The sequence below is a fragment of the Bombus flavifrons genome, unplaced genomic scaffold (assembly GCF_040668555.2).
Source record: "Bombus flavifrons isolate JBK064 unplaced genomic scaffold, iyBomFlav1_principal scaffold0084, whole genome shotgun sequence".
In the NCBI taxonomy this organism is placed as follows: Eukaryota; Metazoa; Arthropoda; class Insecta; order Hymenoptera; family Apidae; genus Bombus; species Bombus flavifrons.
Window position 1 is genome coordinate 92,355 of NW_027184829.1, and position 6,047 is coordinate 98,401.

The 6,047-nt window shown below is 28.8% G+C and overlaps 1 long non-coding RNA gene across 1 annotated transcript; it reads left to right on the forward strand.

Annotated features, from left to right (window-relative positions):
* Window positions 1-221: 221 nt before the first annotated feature.
* On the forward strand, window positions 222-641 carry LOC138189495 (uncharacterized). Its single transcript, XR_011176058.1, has 2 exons — window positions 222-350; window positions 444-641. It is a non-coding gene; the product is annotated as an uncharacterized LOC138189495 (long non-coding RNA).
* The last annotated feature ends 5,406 nt before the right edge of the window (window positions 642-6,047 follow it).

The window sequence follows — 6,047 nt, forward strand, 5'->3', positions numbered from 1 at the left end:
ATCGAAAGACGACAATTGTTTAATTACGCCTATGATAGAATCTAGACTACGGTGTTAAGGGATTTTCCCGGGGTTCCAAAGGGAGGACTCCGATGTCCTTTCATCTCCGACATATAAATTAGTTGTTTTTATATATGTATATGTATCCTAGAAATTGAAATATTACTTTTGATTGTAGAAAATCAATGGCACTCCTAGCTTCGTCACTTTTTTCATAGTGATGCATGGTCGCATTAATTTTGTCAGCAAGAAGATTTTTTATTCCATCTTGAAGAGCATAAGCTGCAATCCCAGCGATCAGTTCCAAGACAAGAACTAATGAAAGCGATACTGCGAACTATGCAATTATAGTAATATATTTTTATTATTTGTTACATATTAAATGAGAAATAAACAAATTAGTATTAGATAAATAAATTTAATAACGGATAAAATTGTTCCAGCAAAGTCGAAATATATAAAACAGAAAGAGAGATAATATAAAATTTATCAAATTTTAATATACGATACCTTCACATAATACAGAAAAAGAAATATTAGGATGCTCACCACAAGAACCATACAGGTGCTCTCTCTAAGAGCTCCGCAACAACCCAGGAAAGCTATTATAAAAACAAATATCCCAACAACGATTAAGAGGGTTGCTGGAGAAAAATAGCTAGGATCCAAAAAATGGGAGAAATCTTCATATACAGCATAAATTGTTGTTCCAATGGATATTATCATTATCCCCGTTAACTATAAATAAATAATTTCTATTATAATTTTATAAAAAAAATGTAGGATTTGTAAATTAATATCTGGGTCTATAACATAATATTATAATAATATAAGTGAAAAATATTACTGGAGAAAATTAAATTATTTTTATATTTTTATTTTAAATTACGAACTTCTATTCCATATATAGATAATTAATTGCAATAACTATTTTACTAAGAATTATTAAAGCATTCATAGTAGTTGAGTACTCTATCAAATTGTTACTTATATACATATATATAATGTATTTTCATATCAATGAAATTGAACGTAAAATTCCTAACTGATACTTAAAAATGTGCACACATTGGTATTTTATATAGATAAAGATAAATACATGATTGGATTTCAATATTTCATATATATTTGTTAATTTTTAACGTCAATGACAAAGTATTTGGCATTGTTGATATTATTATAATGTCGCCGATGATAATATCAATTCTTTATGTTCCAAATTTTTTTATTTTTAATATGATTTAAGTAGACACACCCGTACAAAGTAGAGTCGAGTAGAGTCGAGTCATCGTCGAAAGGGCTTTCATTGGAACCGACAATTAAGGTATGATGTAACTCCTTTACTATAATACAGCTCTATCTAATTTTATTATAATCACATCCGTGCTTTATATAAAGTACATCTTTCGTTAACATGAAAAGTTTATATTCTTACAAACATTCATTGTTCGTACTGAATTTTAAGAAATGTAAGATATTAAAGCATTTGTTCGCTATCGAGAAATATCTCACAATTTTCAACCAAATAATATATCTCAAACTTGTTCCAATTACTCAATAATAATTTTTAAGTGTAAAAGAAGTAGCAGTATTTTCTAAATAAACGTTCGATAGGAAAAAGAAGAAAATTGTCGAAACGACGTTTCGCTTCTTCCTCACCCCCTCCCACCCTCCCGCCCGCCCTTAAACAACCGCCATTTCCACCACTGGACTTTACACGGTTCCTGCCTGATGTTAGTCTCCCTGATGATATTCGCTGGGATGGCGCAGCATCCATGGTACGTCCTCTGTTTCTCCGCTTCGAACGGTGAGTCGCATGCATTTCTGTTCCTCCGGTCACCCAATCATGTCGTAGGATGAAAGGTCCGAATCGGCACGGGTGACTGGTTGTATTACGTAGAATTTTTTGCGAGCATAGTGACCGCGGGTATTTTTTATACCCGTGAGTAGTAACATTCTTTTTTTAAATTTATTAGTTTAGGATAGGTCTTGTTGCACAGCGCGATTATAATAATTAATTCTTTAATAATTAGTTTAAACATATACACTTGAGAATATATTCGTGTTATTTATAAATATGCATGTTAATATTCCGTATGAATATTTGCAAATGGCAAATATCTACACGAATATATCTGTTTGACATAAATATACTTGATCTTAAGCAATGAATTAATCGTGACAATATTAAGTCACGTTCGTTTATTTCACTTTGGCTAGAATTTAAAATATGAGTTAAAATTCATTTTTTCTCGTACAAGAATGTGTGAAATTTTACGTGCAAGAAGACACTTCGCGACAGGCGGATTTTTGAATCAAAGCAATAATTTTGAACACTGCTTCTGCACTTTCGAGTATATGCTTTGATAAAGAGATCGCCTGAGATTATTTCTTTCTTAGTAATATATTTAGAGTCAATTATTGCACTTGATTGAGCCTCGACGATGTATTAGTGTATCGTGCACACTTTCTACTTTGATGATTCATCATAATATTTTATCAATTTTCATAACTTAATTATAAGCATATACCATTATTCAATAATTAATTATTAAATATATAAATCTAATATATTCTTACACGCACAAGTTTGTTTTACTTTCAAATATAAGATCATGTTACAGTAATAAAAATTTTAGAATTTATACATCAATTAATAGCAAAGTAAATAATAATAATAAATTATTTTCTATTAAAGAAATTTCTCTTTTCATGATAGTTTCGCTATTGATTCTCAAAGACCATTGTAAATTGCTTACGATGTTTGAATCATTGAAATATATTTATTAATAATTGTATGAATAATTAAGTAATATACCGTAATGATATTCTTACTAAACAATATTTTGTTTAATAGTAGCAGCTATACTCATGTAATATAAAAGCTTTTCATTAAGAACATAATCATATCCGTAATTGTTACTGAACATTGTTTTAAATATATTCTCTATTTCTCAATTTCATCAATTTCACTGTTTGAATAAGATAAATTTGCGCGCGCTCGTGCCTACGAAACTCGAGCGTTCCTATTGGCGGAATATATTGCGAAGTGAAATTGAGCGTTCCTATTGGCGCAATATATCGTGATGTCATATCGAGCGCTCCTATTGGCTGGAAAGTCGTAGTTTCAACCGGGTGACATACTCGTGAAAGTCGTGCTGCGTAAATTCGTCTTGTCGAGCGTTATCCTGTTTTTGGTACCTTCGTTTCGATTTTATCAACGATTCTGCGCTTCTATCTGGTTAATTCAAATAGTAAGTTCGTATTTAATCGTTTATTGATTGTAATTTTAGTAAAATTATATTGTATCGCGAAATTTTCTTTTACTTTTGTCATTAACTGCGTATTTGGCAATTTGCAGTTACTGATCGTTTTTATTACCGATCTTTGAGGTAGAATTTGGGTTCTATTTTTACTTTATTTCACAATAATTGCTTTATTATTGATTTTTTATACATTTATCCTTAACTGTATTTCTGATAGGGGTTAGTTTAAAATTATCGATAATTCACATTACCGGCTTTTACTATAATTTGTTCTGTTATTGCAAATTATTGGTTTTGTCGTACATTTATTTGAAATTGTTGTTTTTTTTTTTTGTGTAGATTATTGGCTGGACACATGACTGAAAACACTGAAAGAATACGCATCACAGACGCCACAAGCGATCAACAATCGATAATTCGAACTGAAATAAGATGAACGTCATAGATGATTATTAATAAATCGAATCGTTGATTTTTATGCCGATTTAGCAATGATGGACGTATTATAACAAAGCAGAGGTACGTATACGACTATTTTCTCTTTTTATTGGATCAATAGTAATCGATATTTGCTAAATAATTGCTATACAGCTTACGATTGGCATATAATAACATCATTTTATAAATAATTGCATAATTTGTTGAAAATATTAAGATGAAACAAAAAGAGGTTAAAGAAATCACATTTGAAACTGTTCACATATAAAAATGTTTCGGGTATATAGATTATCGTTATTAATCGGATATACTATTAATTAATTAATTAATGATTTTATATTAATATATAACAAATTATGCAACACATTTAATTGTTATTAGAAAACAATCTATTTGTATAGTAATTAGATTTTAACACAATTTCAATTTTTATTGTTATTAATATTTCAAGTTTGAATAGAGTTTTATTTTTCATTACCTTAGACTTTTTTAACAATATATTATTTTTATTTATTATATATTATTTTATTATTAACGATATATTATTTTTTAAGAACAAATTATGATATTTCATATGTTTTGTTTTAGTTTCTCATAATTTCTACTTTTTCCTGTGCTTTGGGAAGGACGCAGTGATGCTTCAAAACTAAGCATGTAAGAATCTTTGCATATTGTACTCCAATTAATTTTATTCCTTGTATTTTGCTATAATTATTCGCAATAAAAAAAGCAAGTCTGATTTTATACTTTAATATCAGAATTTCAGTTGTTACAGTAATTAAAGTTCACTAACAATTTAATTTTCCTATTGTTATTAAAGTTTAAGGTTATCATAGAATTTCATATTACGTTATTTAACATTTTTTGCTGAATCATTAAGTTTCAAAATAAATTATTCACGCATGTATTATTTATATATCTATAAGAAGACATATGTTTTGTTAAAGGTTTATCACTCCTTCCTCTTCCTCCTGCTTCCTGGAAAGGACCTAGTGGTGTTTCAGAAGTTAAGAATGTAAGTAATATGTAAATTATTTAATTCTATTGCTATATATTTCAATTTGCTACTCCTAATTTGAATATTGTCATTAAAATTTTAATAGAGATTAATAGACATTAATCCTCCACTGCTTTAAATTTTCCAATTAATTAACGTCATATTATATTATAATATAATACAAGCAAATATAATATAATATAAGTAATAATATAAAATATAATATAGTATGACTAAATTATAATATTCCATGCATTGTTACAGTTTTTTCCATGATGGGATTGGATTGCGTGACTCCTCCTTGATAACGGTCTTCACGACAACTTTCCCTGGGCTACCATAACATCGATGACTACGCTCCTCGCATCTTATGGTGAGTCGCATGCATTTTTGTCCCTCCGGTCACTCAATCATGTCGTAGGACGAAAGGTCCGAATCGACACGGGTGACTGGTTGTATTACGTAGAATTTTTTGCGAGCATAGTGACCGCGGGTATTTTTTATACCCGTGAGTAGTAACATTCTGTTTTTAAATTTATTAGTTTAGGATAGGTCTTCTTGCATATCGCGTTTTTGTTTATGTTAATTACATGATATACTGAAAAATTTTATATTAACAATATTAATAATACTACTAACTGATATTATAACGATATTATATTAACAATTAGTTTGAATATTTGTGATTGAAGATATACATATATGTTCATTGTAATCACTTTTAAAGTTGGAGTGTATTAAAAATGTATATCTAGAGAGAGTTGTAATGATTTAATTAAATGTTTCGTAGTGATGAAGTCGGATGCCCTCCGACTTCGTTGCATTAAAAATTGCGATTATTACATATTTAATAATAACGATAATAAGTCATTTTTTATTTCACCTGGCGCTATTACGATGGATTTAATTATTTGCCATTCATTTTTTAATTTGAGTGTTAATTTAAAATATACATATAAAGATAGTAAAGTTCAGTCCTACCGTACAAATATGCATGGAATTTCATGTGCAAGAAGAAATTTCGCGACAGGCAAATTTTGGAATCAAAGCAGCAAGTTTTGAACATTGTTTTTGTGCTTCCGAAAATGTGCTTTGACGAAGGAATTGCCTGAGGTTGTTTGCAATAATATGTAACTTTGAGTCAGTTATTAAATAAATTTCTTATTCATTGTCAATTTGTCTCTTTTGTTGTGGAATTTCAATAGTTCGTAGAGTCAATTATTTGAATGAATCATTATATTGCATTGATCTTATTTATGCTGTTTTTTATAAATAAATTCAATATTAGTATTTCGGTAAATTATAAAATTAATAACCTAGACTATACAGTGATAGTAATAGAGATA